Source organism: Haliotis rufescens, unplaced genomic scaffold (assembly GCF_023055435.1).
Source record: "Haliotis rufescens isolate VD_foot unplaced genomic scaffold, xgHalRufe1.0.p SCAF_3, whole genome shotgun sequence".
Taxonomy (NCBI): Eukaryota; Metazoa; Mollusca; class Gastropoda; order Lepetellida; family Haliotidae; genus Haliotis; species Haliotis rufescens.
In genome coordinates, this window is record NW_025964001.1 from 52,204,967 (window position 1) to 52,223,022 (window position 18,056).

Sequence of the window (18,056 nt, forward strand, 5' to 3'; positions counted from 1 at the left end):
AACTCAACAACAATTACAAATCAGTCAATCCTATTCCTAACTAAAATTTACATTATTAAGCCAAAAATCCTACTTACTTATACCTTAAGAATAAAACTCAGAAGCAGCCTATAGCAGACGAACAAACCCCTAACTAACCCACTTTAATAAATAATCACTAAAGCATCCTTAACACCGTCTACGAGGACAAACAAACCACCCTTCCTAACCTGCTAACACAATCGGTCAATGTAGCTACATCACATAGATTACATTATTTCTGAATTAAATCCACCTGTCCAACCCACCTTTATAACAGTTTACCCATGAATTCTAAAGTTGCCACATAATTTAGATCTTTATTGCCGAAAATCACTAGGGATTGGGGAATTGTTTGACCTCCGAACAGGGTAATTTGGTGTGGTCGCCCTCCCCTGTATTGATCTTCCCGATCATGCCAGAAACATGAGAGCATTCGCGATAATCACTTATATGGGTCATTCTACCAAACTGGGAAACATTGTTCTTCATATATGTCAGAAATGTTTTATGTGTTATTATTAGTTTCATTTCACTGACATTAACTACATATATTTTACTTAATGTTCCTGTATTTTGCAGTGAAGTTCCACTAATGTTTATTATTTTTTTTAACTTTAAATGTCATAGGTCCAATAAAGGAATGTCATAGGTCCAGTAAAGGAATGTCATAGGTCCAATAAAGGAATGTCATAGGTCCAGTAAAGGAATGTCATAGGTCCAGTAAAAGAAATGTCATAGGTCCAGTAAAGGAATGTCATAGGTCCAGTAAAGGAATGTCATAGGTCCAGTAAAGGAATGTCATAGGTCCAGTAAAAGAAATGTCATAGGTCCAGTAAAGGAATGTCATAGGTCAAATAAAGGAATGTCATAGGTCCAATAAAGGAATGTCATAGGTCCAGTAAAAGAAATGTCATAGGTCCAGTAAAGGAATGTCATAGGTCCAATAAAGGAATGTCATTACCACAACGCTTAAAAAAATGATGTATCAGAAACCAAAAATAATTTGAAATACATAATAGTTAGTTATGTTAAGTACAGTGTGTATATAGTTCAACTAAATTATTATTTTCAAATAATAATACATTGATATCAAAATTTTAACACATGTACCTTGCGTTCAAGCAAAACATCATCTACAGAAAATGTTGAAATCACCAAAAAGTGCAAGTTTTGATATTCAAGTAAAATTGATACATATCATACTGTGTAAATCAACATATGAGTGCCTTATTTAACCTCAATAAGCATGATTTTACTAAGGTTTTACCCAAACAACTTCATAACCAAGGTTTTTCAGCCTGTTGTGGTAGTGACATAATGTTACGTTAATGACAAAATACCTCAAGTGTTTGATAAACTTTAATCAACCCATAAAAACATGCTTTTCAAATCAAACACGATGCTAAATTTAATTGGAAAACTGGAAATACTTTAAACAAGTTCTGTTGTTGTAAAGTGATAAGCAAGTAAGATACTTGAATCATAATGCTTTAACAAATTCATTGATGCTACCACATTTACTTCATCTTAGAACTGGAAATTGAAAATGTCACAATCAACTCGTTTCTATTTCAACAAGTAAATGATGCCATCAATGTTAATATCCACATCATATCACAGTTATTAATCAGGATACTTCTCATCCAGGTATTTCTGAATAGAGACCCACATTTCTTTATCAATCTGGTCATGTCTCTTGGTGACCAAGGTTGGAGGGGCAATGAGAGTGATGAAGTGCTGTACCTCATACCAGAGGATGTCTTCCAGAAGAGCCGGCCAGAAAAATCTGTTGTTGCCCACTCAGCTACGAATAGCATCCCGCGCCAGATGGCTATGGACTTCAGTGAGTTGGCCAGCCAACTCCGAAGAGTCAGACTGCCCCTCCCCCACTAGCTCCCGCTGCACCGCAGACAGGTATGCCGAGTGGACGGCAATACAGAGCTGTTGGCATGCATTACAATATTGCTCCTCGAAGCAAACGTAAGCAGCCTTCAACTCCGCCCCGCACATAGGGAAAGATGGCAACCGCCAGCCCTGCTCAGCCTTAGCCAAGCTGTTCGGGCACCCGAAAGCAGGGGATCAATGACCTCGTGTACTAGTGAGGACAGAATGCGGAGCCGCACCATCCCCTCCCTCCTCCATCCACTCCTCATCTCTCGACTCCGAGCCGAGCATGTGAGGAATTACGCCTTTGCAAGGAAGAAAAGGGAATATACCACACATAGTTTGGTCAGCCATGTCGTTCAAGTTCAACGTAGTGGTTGAAAGAATTCTCTGAGCACTTGTCAGCCAGATGACATAAGGAAAAATGATTTGGGTGAAAGTTGCTCCCCTTGACATGTGTCGCCTGTAGAGGGTGAGGCCCCGTTGGGGTGGTCATATATCATACAAAAACGTTGTTTTTTGTGTGGTAACATTTTTTATTAAGGAAAATGGTTATGACTATGTCATGTAGATTTTCTTGAGCAAGGAAAATGCAATAAGTGCCTCAAGGAGGATTTAATCTGAAAGAGAACTTCAATTCCTCAGAGTTGTTTTCTTTCTTTCCTTTTTTGGTATCTTTCTCTTTCCTTTTCAAGATATTCTTTGTTTCTCTGGATTTTCTTTTAGCTTTGTCATAAATCGTCTACTTCTTTCCTTATTAGTTAACCCCATGGTCTTCTTTTAATAGCTTGGTGTAACGTTTGATGTTTTCTCTCAGGTAGAGAATAGCTTCATATAAGTCAACAACTTGCTTAGCCCAAGTTCTGAAGTAAGGATCCGATCGAGAATACACTTCACTTAGCAAGTCATAAAATTCTTTTTCAGTTGATTCAAGAGACTTATCTAATTTTTCTATATATCTTCTTAAACTCATTTTCCACACTCATTCTGAAAAAGATATACTTGCATGTAATTGTTGAATAATATTTTGTTAAATAATAACATTGTTTTTCATACATTCCATTACATTCTCAGTTATTCTTGTAATAGTCTCAATAATTTTCAGATAATATAAGTTTGAATTGATATTGCATTCTTTTAGATCTGTAATAATTTAAACGATGAACTGCTCTCAATAAGTATTGTTAATTGTTTATCAATTTCAATCTCAAGAAGTCATTACCAAAATGCTTTGTCATTACCAAAACCTACCTTGCTGTTTTGGTAATGACTGTTGTGGTTATGACATTTTTTTACAATTATGGCTAAAACAACTCTCCATACATTTTAAGCAGTCTACATTGCTCAGAAATTGTTGCATATCAACCTCATTTAAAGTTTAAGTGAATTATGGAACTAACAGGTACAACAGTATAAGGTATCTTAAGTATATGGTAATGACGATAGATAAACATACTCACTCAAAATGCTGCACTTTTAGAAGAATATCAAGAAAATAGGCTGATGATGTGAAGGGATGCATACATGGCATCCATGCCATCCATGCCATCCATGCTTCCCTCCACTGCAAACTTAGGGTCATGTGACCACACTAGGAAAGTTGCCTCCCTTAGACCATATTTTTGTAAATGATTCTCTGTTGCAGTAATGACATTGTTTTTAGGGACTTGTTTTAAGAATTGCTAAAACTTATTCTGAAGACAAATTTGCAAAAACTATATGATTATTAAGTGTATTTTATGATGAAAATATGAATCATCCAAAATAAATTACAAAAAGTGCTTTTATACAAAATAAGTACACATAGTGTTCCGAGGCCGGCCTTTGTCTCCCTGGGTTTCATGACTATAGGCTCTTCTGACCATGTGCTGATAACTGTAATTGTTACTTCTGGGACGTCTGCCGCTCCCATCAGCAGCATGAGATTATCTCCCCATGTCCCTTTCTTTAGCATCTTGTCCACATACTTGTTCCATGACTTTTTTTCCGGAACCAAGTTCTTCATATGTGTTCCATCAATCTGAAATATATGAGTCATTATAAAAAAATGACAGAATTTGAAGATTGAAAAAAGATAAAATCCAGTCTCTCAAAATGAAAAGTTTATTTTCATATTTGCTTTTAACAGCAACTGTAAAGTGTGAAAATAACAAATTGCAATCTTACAACCCTTTGGCACAATATTTTTTAAATATTTTATCCTGTAGCAGAGGTGGCAAATGTCTTTCCTGTAACAGTTTTAAAATTGGTCAAGATTCAGTTAAACAAGGTTGTTTGATAAGAATAATAACTCTCAGAATCTCTTAAAGTAATGATGTTCAGTTTTAGATAAAAATAAGAATAGTTCAAATATGTGAAACAAATCAACTTGTCATATCATTTTACATATATTGGTTAGGATGTGTAACACATAAATCTTAATGGTTACCAGATGAGCCAACAATACATTCATCTGAATCAGTTAATTGTTAAAGTGGAATCATAACCTTAAAAGCTTCATCCTTTTGAATGCTTGTTTCAGTCAGTTTGTCAATTTGAGCTCAAATATTGCTGTGTTACGGGAAAGACATCTGTGTTACAAGAAGGACACTTTGATAAAATAGTTATGATCTCTCCTCAGATACTAATGTAAACAGTCTTTTCCAGTTACTGTTCTAAAAAGAAAAACATACATATATTCGTCATCTCTTAAAATAAACATGAAACTGAATGTGAAAAACTGACATAGCATTTCAAACATGGGAGCTGTTATGGGATAGACAATTTTATTAAAGAACAGACAAAATTTCAAAAGTTCTTAGTTTATGTCCTTCAGCATTTCACAATTTGTAAAACTGAAACACTGTGATGAACAATTAGGCCAACAGTAACAAGAGAGTATAAAGTGAAGCTATTCGTCCAGTGTGAAATGAAATATGTTACAGGATGGAGTCCATCCGATGGACACTCGTGTAAAAAGCACTGAATTCTCCGTAATATGCCATACTAAAATGCTCTCTGAAGGATTTCACCTCTCCATGAAAATAAGAACCCTCACTGTATAACCATTACATGTATGACTGTACTTGTGTTTGTCAGCTATACTCCTTATTATTTTCATAGTGCTCTCTTTAAAATAATTTAAAATGTTGTTATATTGAATACAATGAACATCACAATATCAATGAAAACCAGAACCATTACATTTGACAACTGTCAATTCTTTGAAACATGAAAAATATGTGAACACACATTAACAATAAAAGCACTGATGATGAGTGCAGGTACAAACATTTAGTGCAGTTCTCAACTGCTTGTGTCCACACAGTTCATTGCATATTCCCATATTTGTTGATCAATTTCAAAGTGTGACGACCCAGCAACTTTTGTTGGTTTGGGTATAACTGCAATTATTTGATCCATGATTATACCAACACTTACCTACAAGTTTCTTTGGCCAGTAGAAGTGGTTGGCGTATCTCTTTCCAACTTTAAATTCAAAAGTTAAAATTAAAAAATTAATGCCATACTTAGACAACTAGGCAAAGTTAAAATATGCTACATTGATAAACTATATCAAGCTCAAGTGTTCATATACAAGTTACATCAATGTCAAGGATTATTTAATCAGTGTTGTTCTTGGGTTTTGAAAACAGGGATCCCTTTGGGCCCCCTGTTCTGAATAAAAGGGACCCTCCCTAAAATAAATTGTGGGGGCCCAATGCTTTGTCATTACATCTTCATAATACATGTGTTTGATGTCCAGTATTGTAGACATGTTAAATGTCAGAATCATTACCCATCAATGTTTCAGTTATTTTCATTTAATCATCTTTGTCATCAAATTGAAAATAAATGCAATTTTGTTTGTTTTATTATAAACATATTCAGAACATCATACACTGATTTAAAGATGTCAAGTATTTCTCAACAATTAAAGAATTGAACACAATCCATTTTGACCTGCTAAAGAATAGTAGAGCAGTAACATCAGTACTTCGGTACAATAACCATAATCATGGCAACAGAGGTTGTCAATAACAGATTCATTCTATATGAAATTTCACATGAATCTTCTAAATGACATATGAAAAGCAATTGACAACATGTTCAATAACAGATCAATAGGTAATTACAACACATCTGCAGACAATGGTAGATGAACTATTCTCTAAGCTCATCCAATTTCTTATCAAGAGATTTCACGCAAGTGTCTAACAAGGATTCTTTTTCTTTTGCAGCCCTTCTTAGGGCATTTGACTGAGTAATGAAAGAAAGATTCCCTGATTTGGCCTTAAGGTCACTGACCTCATCAAGGATGTGTTTCCTTTTCGTTTGCTCCTGCTCATCCAGCTTATCCTTTTTCTGTTTTTCTAGATACATATTGTATTTCTGCCTAGATTGGGAAGCTTTCAACAACAGAGCTTTGTCAACTTTCACATTCATTAAACTCCCACATTCCTAACATGGTCACATATCACTCTTTTGGGAAACTAAACTTCTCAACTTCTAGTTCTTTATTTATTGAAAATCCCCTTTCAACTGCCGCCTGTCCATGGGACATCACAATGATCTTGGGAGTAACACCTCTCAGTTCTGAATATTCCTCACCTTGCATACAAGGCAGAAGTAGTTCATCTAACCTACTGCCTTCTGCTTTATGATCAAAGCCAAAGAACTGTTGAGAGCCAAATGCTGGTATGCTATCCAGGAATGACGAATATTGTGCCAAGACAACATCACACTTGTCATCAGAAATTCTGTCACAATTTGCAAGATATTCTATGACCTTTTTGAAACTGGTTCGACACTGTTCAGGGTTAGTAGCCATTTCTTTTGGGTTGAAGCATTTCAGATGCTTGACTAAAGTATATGAAAGTGGACTTTTGCACACACAAATTTTCACTGTAGAGGAAAGGAATTCTACACACATAATTTTGAAATCCATTATCTGTCTCTCATTAACCAGTGTTAACACTTGTTTTCTTGATAACTTCCTTAAGCTCTTTCTCAGTCTGGAATCCACAGTCGACCTTATAATGAAGATGATTTGATTTGTCCTCAACAATAGATTTCATGTTTTCCACTGTCTCCATTTGGCTCAGTTTTTCCTCTTTAATAAAACACCTCATCAGATTCCTTAACATAGTGTAAAGGTCATTGGCAAGGAAAGGCAACAAGGGTTTCTCTGACTTATATGTCGAAGGAAATGGCTGAAGATGTGCAGCAACAAATTTGAACAAAAGTAGTTTAGCCTTAATCATGTTGTCTGATAGGACTTGCATGATGGTTTGGTGAACTTCTTATCCTGAATTGCCTTAATGTAGCTCTTCACCCCATCCAAAATCTCAAGTGCTCTATTACAGACTGGAATGTTTTCCAACCACCTATGTGAAACAAACTGAAGTGGTAATTTAGCACAGACAGACAGGAAATCTTCCATTCGAGCAGGAGAATCTTTGGTGAGATAATAAAGGGATTGCAAGTAATCACTTATCTTTCATTCAGTAGCAACTGCACCACTCTTGAATGCATTGTGCACAGTGTGCAACCCACAACTCCTAGCGTTCAACAATGTGAATCCATATTCATCCAATAGTTTTTTTCTTAACTTCTCGTAGAAGGACCAATTTACATGCAGCCCGTCCATCCCTACTTGAATCAACATCTTGATATCAAGTTTTGTTGTTGGTATCCAGGAATCTTATGTGTATGTCCATTTGTTTCTCTTGAGACTTTTTGTTTAAGCTTTCGTCAAATATAACAGAGAAAGGGCCCTCGACTCCTTGGACCAAAATGTCAGTGAAATGTTCTGCAATTCCAAACACACACATGTAAGCAGTTTTTTTCAATCCACACGAAAATTTGGCTGCGATTTGACTGTCTGGAAACATACATTGAAATATTTTATCAATGTTATCGTTTGACCTATAAGAGTTGTGGCTAGTAAAAGTCTTGAGTGTCCACATGACTTCTGCTTTCAAAACAGCATTATCACACACATACTTGCTAATGCGTGATCCTTGTTTAGTAACAGACAGTGTTGGCTTGTCAATAATAGGAAGTGGGGGTATCGATAACTCCATAGTGCTAGTGCCGGCCTTGGTAGAAACAGTGGTAGATTCCATCGGGGGGGGGGGGGGGGGGGGGGGGGGTTCTCTGATTCTGATCGATAAACATCAAAACATGATGGTAACGATGACACACATTTGATCGCCCACGTGCCTTTTGATTAGTCTGATGCGATTTACTTTTTGCATGAGATTTCACTGCTGCCTCGCCTATTTTTGCAAGATCAAATACCTTGAAGCAAACATCACATAAGGCTTTGTCTGTCACCTTTGAATGGCCGAATCCAATCATATTTATCCTTCCACGATATGTTGAAGACCGTGCGCCCCATGTTGGAAAGGGAGGTTACTCGCATTTTATGACCTACGTTCTAGAAGCATCGTCTCGAACGAATTAGGATTAGATATCTTTTGTTTTTGTTTATCTATTAACGAAACTTTCATCTTATGTATTACATTTATCTAATCAATTTATGATTGATATAACTAGCAAATACCACCAAACTAACATACGTCTTTTAATTTTTGTCCGGAAACAAATGTGAAGTTGGATTATAACCAAAATTAATTATTCAAAAACTGCATTATGGGTACGCATTTGATTGGATCATGAATGCTCGTGATCTCTTTCTAGGGATGTGATTGGTTGAATTACAGGTGATACTTAAATGGTAAATGAAACCGATTTAGATTAAAAAAAGAAAATATCGGAAACCGGTGTCAGCACAACTTGTTTACGTAGACACGAGAGTTGGTTGTGTGCAGTGTAATTTGGGGTAAAGTCGCGAGTTAATCATTTAGTCAATATTCAAGGCCTTTTCAAGACATTTTGGCGATTTTCAAAGACTTTTCAAGGCAAACACAAATTTAAGGCCTTTTCAAGACAGCATCCAAAATTCAAGGGCTTTTCAAGGCTTGTACGCACCATGTTCATGTTGGCTAAATTGTCGTCAAGTATGTCCCCTATGATACTAAAACTGCTTTCAACAATGGGACCATGAAGGCATGTGATGACACTTTTAACTAAAGTTGATAGAAGACGGTACCTTCCTGACTTGCCAACAATTGCCCACCACAGATCCAGTTTCTCATCATGACATGACAGAGGACCAGGCAAGTGGTCATCAACTGTGTAAGCTCTCACCTCCAGGTCAAAGTCGTCTTTGTCATCTTCCTTGAGAACATTTGTAGCTAGAGATGGGAGTTGATTGAGGTAGTGCTGGGTTGTAGCATTTGGCCTCACAACTGGATCCAGGGCTGACATGGCCTTCAAAAGGGGATTATTGATAGGCATCTTGGACAGGAGAGATGCTACAATTCACATATGTTTCTTTGACATTCTCCATGAATTGGGATGCAAATTTATTACAGCCATACCTTGACAAAACTCCTTTTGTCTGACTTCCAATGAATATATCCTTCATTGGCAAGTGATTGGCTGGGTCTGACACTACAACGTTCACAAGTTTTTTTGGTGTGAGTTCTTTCAGTGATTGTGGCTTGATGAAGTTGGATAGGAATCTGATGGCAAGTTGCTTTTGTTGATCATGAAGCTTGTCCACTTGAGTCTCTCTTGACTGGAACATCACGACATACTTCTTAATTTGATGGAGTACATACAATGATACTATAATAACAAGTATTATAATGTTGACGAACCCATCGCTGTTATAATGGAATCCCTTGTTCCACGGGGATCATCCCGCGCTTTTCGATTGACTTTGAACAAAATTCTCAACGAAGCTGAACGAGAACTGTTTGCTCTGCCGCCATGCGGGGAAAACATCGTTTTGGAGTTTGACCTAGGGGTCATGCATAAATATTAAAAGAGTTCTATTAATGCTTACAGCACATTTGCAGACACTTAGGGTTTGGTGGCAAGTTCTGCACTTCTGGCCTGAAGAATAGAAAGATTATTTGAACGATAAAATATGAAACACCACCACATATTTATTATTTTGCTGACTTACATTAAAGCAATGCTGTGGGTGCTTGATCTCGAATTGGGAGAAACTGGAATAAATCATTTTATGTTAAATCTACTACTAATATTATTTATCATGTTCATCTTCACACTGCTTTAACCCACGAACCCAGTATCTACATTAGGTTTTAAAATTATATGACGGGACACACTGAGGACCCAGATTATATGGAATAGTTTAAACTAGTCTAAGATACAGATATTGATTCCAGGGCAGAGATGTGTGATCTATCTACATGATACAACTATAAGCAAAGGAAAATATAGATGATGATAGCAGTTAACTCTTTATTGATTGAACTCACTGCTTACAAGAATTGTCAGCGCTAATGTAGCTATTTTTTCCAAGCTGACGTAGTGAAACCCTGACAGATGACCTACACATAGTGTTCCGAGCCCGGCCTTTGTCTCCCTGGGTTTCATGACTATAGGCTCTTCTGACCATGTGCTGATAACTGTAATTGTTACATCTGGGACGTCTGCCGCTCCCATCAGGAGCATGAGATTATCTCCCCATGTCCCTTTCTTTAGCATCTTGTCCACATACTTGTTCCATGACTTTTTTTCCGGAACCAAGTTCTTCATATGTGTTCCATCAATCTGAAATGTATACTTTATTTAAATTAAATTGCCTATCCCACCAGTCAAATATTTTTTTTATACAGGCCAGAATTTATATTCACTCACCCCAATAAAAGATAAGAACTTAACTGCATATTGTCTTTCAATTTTAGTTAATCAATACCAAACCCATTTTTGCTTCTTCTTCAAGATTACACAATATTGATCAAGATCTGGGCATCAACTAAACTGGTCTGGCTTGTAACTCTTTACAGCTTACAAAATAATGTCAAGATATATGATACACATCTTTTTCTGATACTTTCAAATACGGTAGTATAAACCTCTAGAGAAGTCAGATCAATGCCCTATACAAAATTATCAGTATAAGTCGTTATAATATAAAAGCTATAACAGTGGAATTAATAAGGACTAAATCTACATGTCATAATTGCATCTACCACACGTACCGTTCGGGGAGTTTCCTGCAGATGGTCAACCACCGTGTGCCTAACTTCAAGTGCATTGACCTCTAAATCCTCTGATGATATATCTGCTGAGTGCAAGAAACATGCTGTCACCACCTCCTAAGTTGTGTCTTGCAGTATAGCCTCTCTTGCCAGCCATCAGAATGTTGGGTTTTTTTTAACACTTACATCTGACTAAACATACTTTTCCTTAGGATTGGGGATGATAGGCCCTCGAATGGATGAGTCGCACGCCAAGTCTGCCACAGAGGGTCACCATGCCTTTGAATTCACCCCCTTGATCTGTTTGGATAATTTTAGGGGTGCCCCACTGATTGTCTAAATAAATCAGTCAATGATTTTGCCGCTGTTTCTGAAGACTCATCCGTTATTGGGACAAGTCACAGAAATCTGGAAAAGTTATCCAAAATAGACAACACATATTTGTACGTTTTCCCATCTTTTTCTTCTGCTACTGCAGACAGGTCCACAATGTCTATCTGGTGTCCCTCCATGGGAGCAACAGAATACACTGGTTTCAATGGTGCTTTATTGGAAAATTTTGGCCGGAGCTTTGTCATAGTTTTACTTTCCTTTAGCCAGTCAAGAATTTGCGATCTCTTTGTGCCATGAAAGTACTTTGAAATGATATCATACAACTGTTTTGAGCCAGCAGCTTTTGTTTCCTTGCTGAAACTTCTGATAATGTTTTTTCTTTCACTCTTTTTGGCAACTCTTTTGCTTTTTGAAACAATCCTCTTTTCCTGCTTCCCAGATTCCGGGTCTTCAATTCCAGTTTATATAGGCTGATCTTTTTGTATGCTACTATCTGTAGCTGAGTTCGTTCTTTAACTGGAATGTGTGTTCCACTGAGAATTAATTCAATGGCTTCATACAATATCTGTCCTAAGGCTGCTGGAGGCATGATGATTTCTAAAAATATAAAATGTAAATAAGAATTCTTAGTCTTAAGACACCAGCATAAGTTAGTGTAAGGTAATAGGTACTGTACTGTATTACTGTAAAATATGCAAAGGAAACTAAAACAGAAATGTTAGAAAACTATAACAGTAACTTCACAAATATAGAACAAAACTAGTTTTGCCAATTCCTTTCAGATTTTTCAGTTAAGCGCAAAGTCAACTCTGGGCTTTCTGAACACCTGCTCGCTGGAACTCCTTTGGCTCGACTGATAGCTTGACCAGCAAAGACTGTGTTGGCATATCTTTCTTTCTCTTGTTTATAAAAGAGATGAGTTGCACAGTTGGTGTGCTCATTACTGAGGATTATAATCACTGAGCATGGCGGCATCTGTGATGTAACTGCATATGGTAAGATTGTTGATTGACAGTAAACCAACAGAAAATTAAGACATTCTGTTGGTTACTGTTACATGAATGCAACATTAGAACTCCACTCTGCTCTTCGGGAGGACCTCCTTCAAAAGCCCTGATTTGACTCTGCCTTAAATACTGTTACTTCAGTTTACTTCATACTCAAATAACAATATTAAAGGCTGAGTGGGTGGCTGAAAATTGGGTAAATAATGCATGATTAAGAAGTTCAAAACTAAAAGTGACTACCTAAAAGGTGATATTTTCATTTAGAAGATGGAAGTCATATTGGAGTTTCTTAGGTTTTGATAAGGAACATCTTACTTCATGGCAGGCAACAGGTCTGAAGAATATGTCATATAAGAATTGTATAAATGTTGGTTATTTTTGTCCATTTTGTAAATAATGATCATATCAAAACACAAAAATTATGTCATGATATCCCATCAACACGATCAAAGTTTGAGTCAAAACCGATGAAAATTAAGAACATGAAAATAATTACGCAATTGTCACATTAAAATAACATGGAGTTCAATGAGATTTTCAATTTTGTTCATAAACATACCGTAGTTACGGCACACCGCTGTACATGCTTGTGCAATGTATTAACGTCATTAACCAGTAGTTATTTATATATTTCTGAGATTATTTGTCTTATATAGATCTATCCAGTGTGTTATGATGAATTTATGCGATTTTTGTCTTCCTTACCCCAAGGTAAATAGATTTCTTATGTGCACAAAATTAGCCAACAGCACAATGTCTACTGAACTGTAAACACTCACATGTCTAATGCCACACAAAAAGCAATGTTATCAACTTTGAACATGTGTACTTGGTTTTGCTGGAGGGAAATGTAGGGAAATGTAGCTAAGTAACCAAGTAACCTAAGGTCAGGTATATATATACCTGCTATGTTAGATCTACTTAGCTAAGGAAAATGGCAATAGGACAGTTCTTGGAAAATTTCTGATGTTCAGAATTGTCAATAGGACATTCCCATAGACTGTTGTATACTTTCTAGAAAATCAATGGGGCATTTGTGACAATGGGTAGGCAAATATCCTAAAAATTGGACGATCTGTACCACTGGTTACATGAAGGCTTGTTGCGAGATTTCGTACAGTTCAAACATCATGACACTGATAGGGCCTTGATCTAATCAGTGTCTAGAGGACGCCTGGCGTGCTAAATAAGAAACAGACCTTTACTATCTGGTCATAAGTTTACAACATTCACAGGCTTCGTAGGACAGGTTAAAATCAAACAATGCGCTATTGAAAAAGCATTTAAAAAAATAGATCTACCTTATGCCAGCCGGCTCCTTCGCATCAAGGGAGGCAACTCTTATTACGTTTTGCTGCCCACTATCAATCTTCTCTGTGACGTATATATATATATATGGGTGATTTCACAACTAGTGGCACATTTGATGAGAAGATGAAACTGAAAAATTCTTTTTTCAAAACCTTTTTTTCCCTGTATATTGTTTTAGATAACATTAATAGGATTTTAAAAAAGTAAACAGGCACAAAGTTTACCAGGTTTTAATCTTTTTATTCAACTTCAAAATAACAGAAAAATAAATTCTATGTCATTACCGTCACACAAATCATTTTTGTCATTATTTTAAGAGCAGGCACAACTGATATGTATAAATTGAACAGGCATGATATATTAGAAAGTGACAACCAGTATTCAGTAGGAAAATGACAAAAGTGTAAATTCATGGCAGAGAATATCTAGTGTTTCACAAGATGTTTGATTAAATTGTAGGTACCACTGACTTACACATACAACATGTTTGTAAATATTTACATAATATTGACAATCTTGAGGCCTATTACTTAAATTAAGATCTCTGATTCCTGTGGTAACTCTTTTTTCATGAGAGTATTGATAAGTTTTACATTTTATCACATTAAATGGAGACGTTATGGTAATGACAAATGCCAAGAACGGGTATAATTCTGTGTCATTACCGTCACATACATACTTTTGCGTATTATTTAAAAAATAAGAGGCGCAAGCAAATATCAGCTAGACAGGTACTACCTACGGAAAAGTCTCAACCCTATGTTGTGTAAAAATATACTTAAATGTAAAATGCCTAGGAGCTGGTCAGTGTTCCATGATACAGACAGATTAAAGCCATAAAAAATAATTTTTGCGCTGTTTCAAAGAAGTTGAGGGTCCTGAAGGCTAGATATATCCTAAGGTTATCTGGTTACTCTGGTTTGAGATTTCATGTGAGCATATTTATCACAGTTCAAGCAATAAAAGTATCTAATGTTACATGGATGTGTGATGGTAATGACATACAGAAATGATCCTTAATCGATCAATACATTTCTCACATTAAACATTTAAAGAATGGATCAGCTGATCTTAATTAAAATTGACCAAATACTGACAAGTCAAACTTGAATAGCCAATGACTGATTTTGCACATTTGCTATGGACCATTATGATATGGTTACAATTGCAGATGTTGCATTTGAATTATGGTCTCTAAGTTATCACAATCCTATACATCACATTATGTATATTGTAATACAGTGATGGACACAAAACATATCATCAAGGTCATGGACACGTTTTGAACTAGGTAAGATACTGCAGCAATGAATAACTCCAAACAATAAAAAGTGAACATCGTCATGAACCTTTAAAAGTAATATCCACAAAATACTGCTTTGAGTTTACTTTGGCATCGCTAATATGTTTAACCGACTTCAAAGTAAACACCAACTGTCGAAACTATCAACTGTTAAGTGAACATGTATATTACAGGTCCAAATGGTCAAGAACAGCCTTCCATATCAGTTTATCCACCTGCTGGTGTCGCTTGGTTACAGGTGTTGGCTCCGGTATAAGAGTTAAAACGTTGTCCACCTCGTACCACAGGACATCCTCCAATCCTGGCCAAAAGAACCGGTTATCCCCGATTCGGTGCATGACTTTAACTTCTACCTCTGAATCAGATGAGTCTTGTATAATACCTGGATAAGGCTGGTCATCATATTTCACAATACAGTACTTTCCATGGAGATCAGATGTGATGTCATCAATTAGCACCAAATGTCCTTGTTGTTCATCTCGGACAGGTGTTGTGGAATGATTTGTAATAACTGCAGTTCCTGGGAAATTTACTGTTGTTGAAGGGAAGCAATGTGAACAAAAACAGCCGAGTACTGAGTGTGTTATTTCGTGTGTTTTTTGTAGTTGTCAACTGGTGAATTTTCATTGTCCAAGGAATAGGTGCCAGAGATGTGGATAAATATTGTTCCTCATCTTTTATGTCATCTGCAGTGACAGTACATCTGCACTGAAGTGTGATTCTGCAGACTTTCAAACAAACATTTGGCGTCAGGTATATCATTACCATTTGAAATCAGTCGATCTGCTGTCCTCTTTATAACAGCAACAATGCCATCAGCCGGTCCCTTGCCATGACCAGCAGCAAGGAAATTCCAAGTGGCTCTCACAAAGCCATAGGGGGGCACGGGTAGCTCAGTCGTCTAAGGCGCCGCGATTCACTGTGCAGAGTTGCGTCCCTTGGGCACGCCAGAAACCTATGATTGTGGGTTCGAATCCCGGTTCGCCCCAATTATGTTTCTAGGTTTGTCAGCACCACACCCGTGCTCGTGGGTTTCACCAAATGGAAAACAGATCTGCATCACTTCAGGCTTTCCTCCCACATTAAGCTGACACGCCGTGATATCACTGGAATACTGTAAAAAGCGGTGTTAAACACAACTCACTCACTCACTCTCTCTCCTAAACAAGTATCCCAGGAAATGCACGTGAGCTACAGATCCTTTTAGCTCTTTTGTGTTGCAAGTGAACATGGGACACTAATTCTAATGTTGAAGTCGTTTAGTTCAGAAAAAAAATTGTGAAAGACAAAAAAAAGTAAGTATGTTATCTGAAAGAAAGGAGGACTGTTGATGAACCTGATAGATAAATGGATTGGTAAATGATAAATAAGCAAAACTTTTAATAAGTTTTTGAACATGTTGAAACAGGTGCCACAATAGTAACAAGGATGGGTCCATCATGAACAAGATCTGAGTATCTATTACATAGAATTTCCATCTTGTACACAGCCACATTCAGTTGCAGGATACATTACTTACAGCTCTAATTTCTGAATATACAGATATAGAAATTCCTCTTTTAAGGGGATTTCTCATTTCTTTCAAGAAATTAAGACTTCAAAAAAAGGAATTTTAGGTTTCACATCATTCTTTTGTCCGACTATGTTTGTTCTTCTGCTGCCGAGTTCAGGTGGTGTATTTAGTCCCCATCAAGTGAATGTTCCTCCTGTAGTAATATGCTGTGAAGAGGCAGCGACACAAAAGTCCCCCTTCCCAATTTTATTATATATTTTCAGCCAAGCCTGCTACACCGAGCATGTTTCTAATGGATAAGAAGTTTGAGAGGGTTAGGTTATCCCAAACTGTAGACATTCCAAGATGTAATAGTTCAATCCCTTAGAGATGCCAGGATTCCGATGTGAGAAAAATGAGTATTTCATACAGTGATATAGAATGATTGTATATCTGGATTTTGTGAAGTAATTTTTTTTGTCTACACTTTCCAAGATTATTATTGCCTTCATTTTGGATTCTCTACTATATTGCTAAAATGAAATACAAGTTTGTTGTTTTCGAATACTTTTTGCTTTATTTCCTGTATGTCAATTTGAAAGTTAGGATATATTTATTGCTGTTATGATGTAACAGATGCCATTCCAAATAAATATATTTATATAATCAACGTGTTCTTAACTGTGTCCTGTGTGAGTATTGTTGATGCGGCCATCTTCCCGAGGCAAGGGAAGACTACAAAAGTCCAGTTTCCAACCTTGCTGAACTAGGCTGGAATTTCCAGGCATGATTCATTGAGCCATTTGTTTCAACAAAATGGCGACAACCAGTGAAGACGAATCGAGATCTATATTATAAAAATGGGTCTAACCACACAAAGTGCATCAAATCACTTGAGGACCTTGATTATGAACATGAAAATATTTGTCGAAGCCCAGTTGGCAGTACTCATTCTTTGCAAATCCTGCAGTCTACCAAAATCTGCACGTTAAAATCCATGTTGTCTACAAATGGAGGTCTACTTCATTAGTGTCTTCTGCACAGGATAGTGCTGACTACAACATACATTTACAAACGCTCATCTGTGCAATGGTTGCAAAACAAGATCCAACACAAATATTTCAAATTGTTCACTTTACTGGTCATGGTTGACAAAAAACAAGAGCTTAATTATGCTCAAATCTGAGGATATGATAAATAGTTCATTTCATTGATTACATACACTTTCCTTGCTCAACATGCTCAATGAGTGGGTTCATGTTACACAAGATGACAGAGGAGAACAATTTATTCAGCTGAACAGGTATTGATCAGGGAGTCCAAGGCAAATGATTAATAGAAGCTACAAGACATCACGCAATTATGTAGATGTGCCTGACCCTATCAGTTGTCCACAAGAATGCCACTCATCAGAGTCTCTACAGTCTCACAGAGAGCTTTACCTCATCAGTTGGCCACAAGAGTGAGTGAGTGAGTGAGTGAGTATGGTTTTACGCCGCTTTTAGCAATATTCCAGCAATATCACGGCGGGGGACACCAGAAATGGGCTTCACACATTGTACCCATGTCGGGAATCGAACCCGGGTCTTCGGCGTGACGAGCGAACGCTTTAACCACTAGGCTACCCGACCGCCCCGGCC

At 36.9% G+C, this 18,056-nt stretch overlaps 1 long non-coding RNA gene across 2 annotated transcripts; it reads right to left on the reverse strand.

Moving 5' to 3' along the window:
* Positions 1 to 2,519: 2,519 nt before the first annotated feature.
* LOC124141965 lies at positions 2,520 to 11,902 on the reverse strand. 2 transcript variants are annotated; one of them, XR_007223155.1, is made up of 4 exons: positions 10,971 to 11,902; positions 9,803 to 10,539; positions 5,326 to 5,373; positions 2,520 to 3,925 (listed from the first exon to the last, which is right to left on the reverse strand). It is a non-coding gene; the product is annotated as an uncharacterized LOC124141965 (long non-coding RNA). The 2 variants fall into 2 exon arrangements; XR_006862109.2 differs by having other exon boundaries at positions 2,520 to 5,373.
* Between the last annotated feature and the right edge of the window lie 6,154 nt (positions 11,903 to 18,056).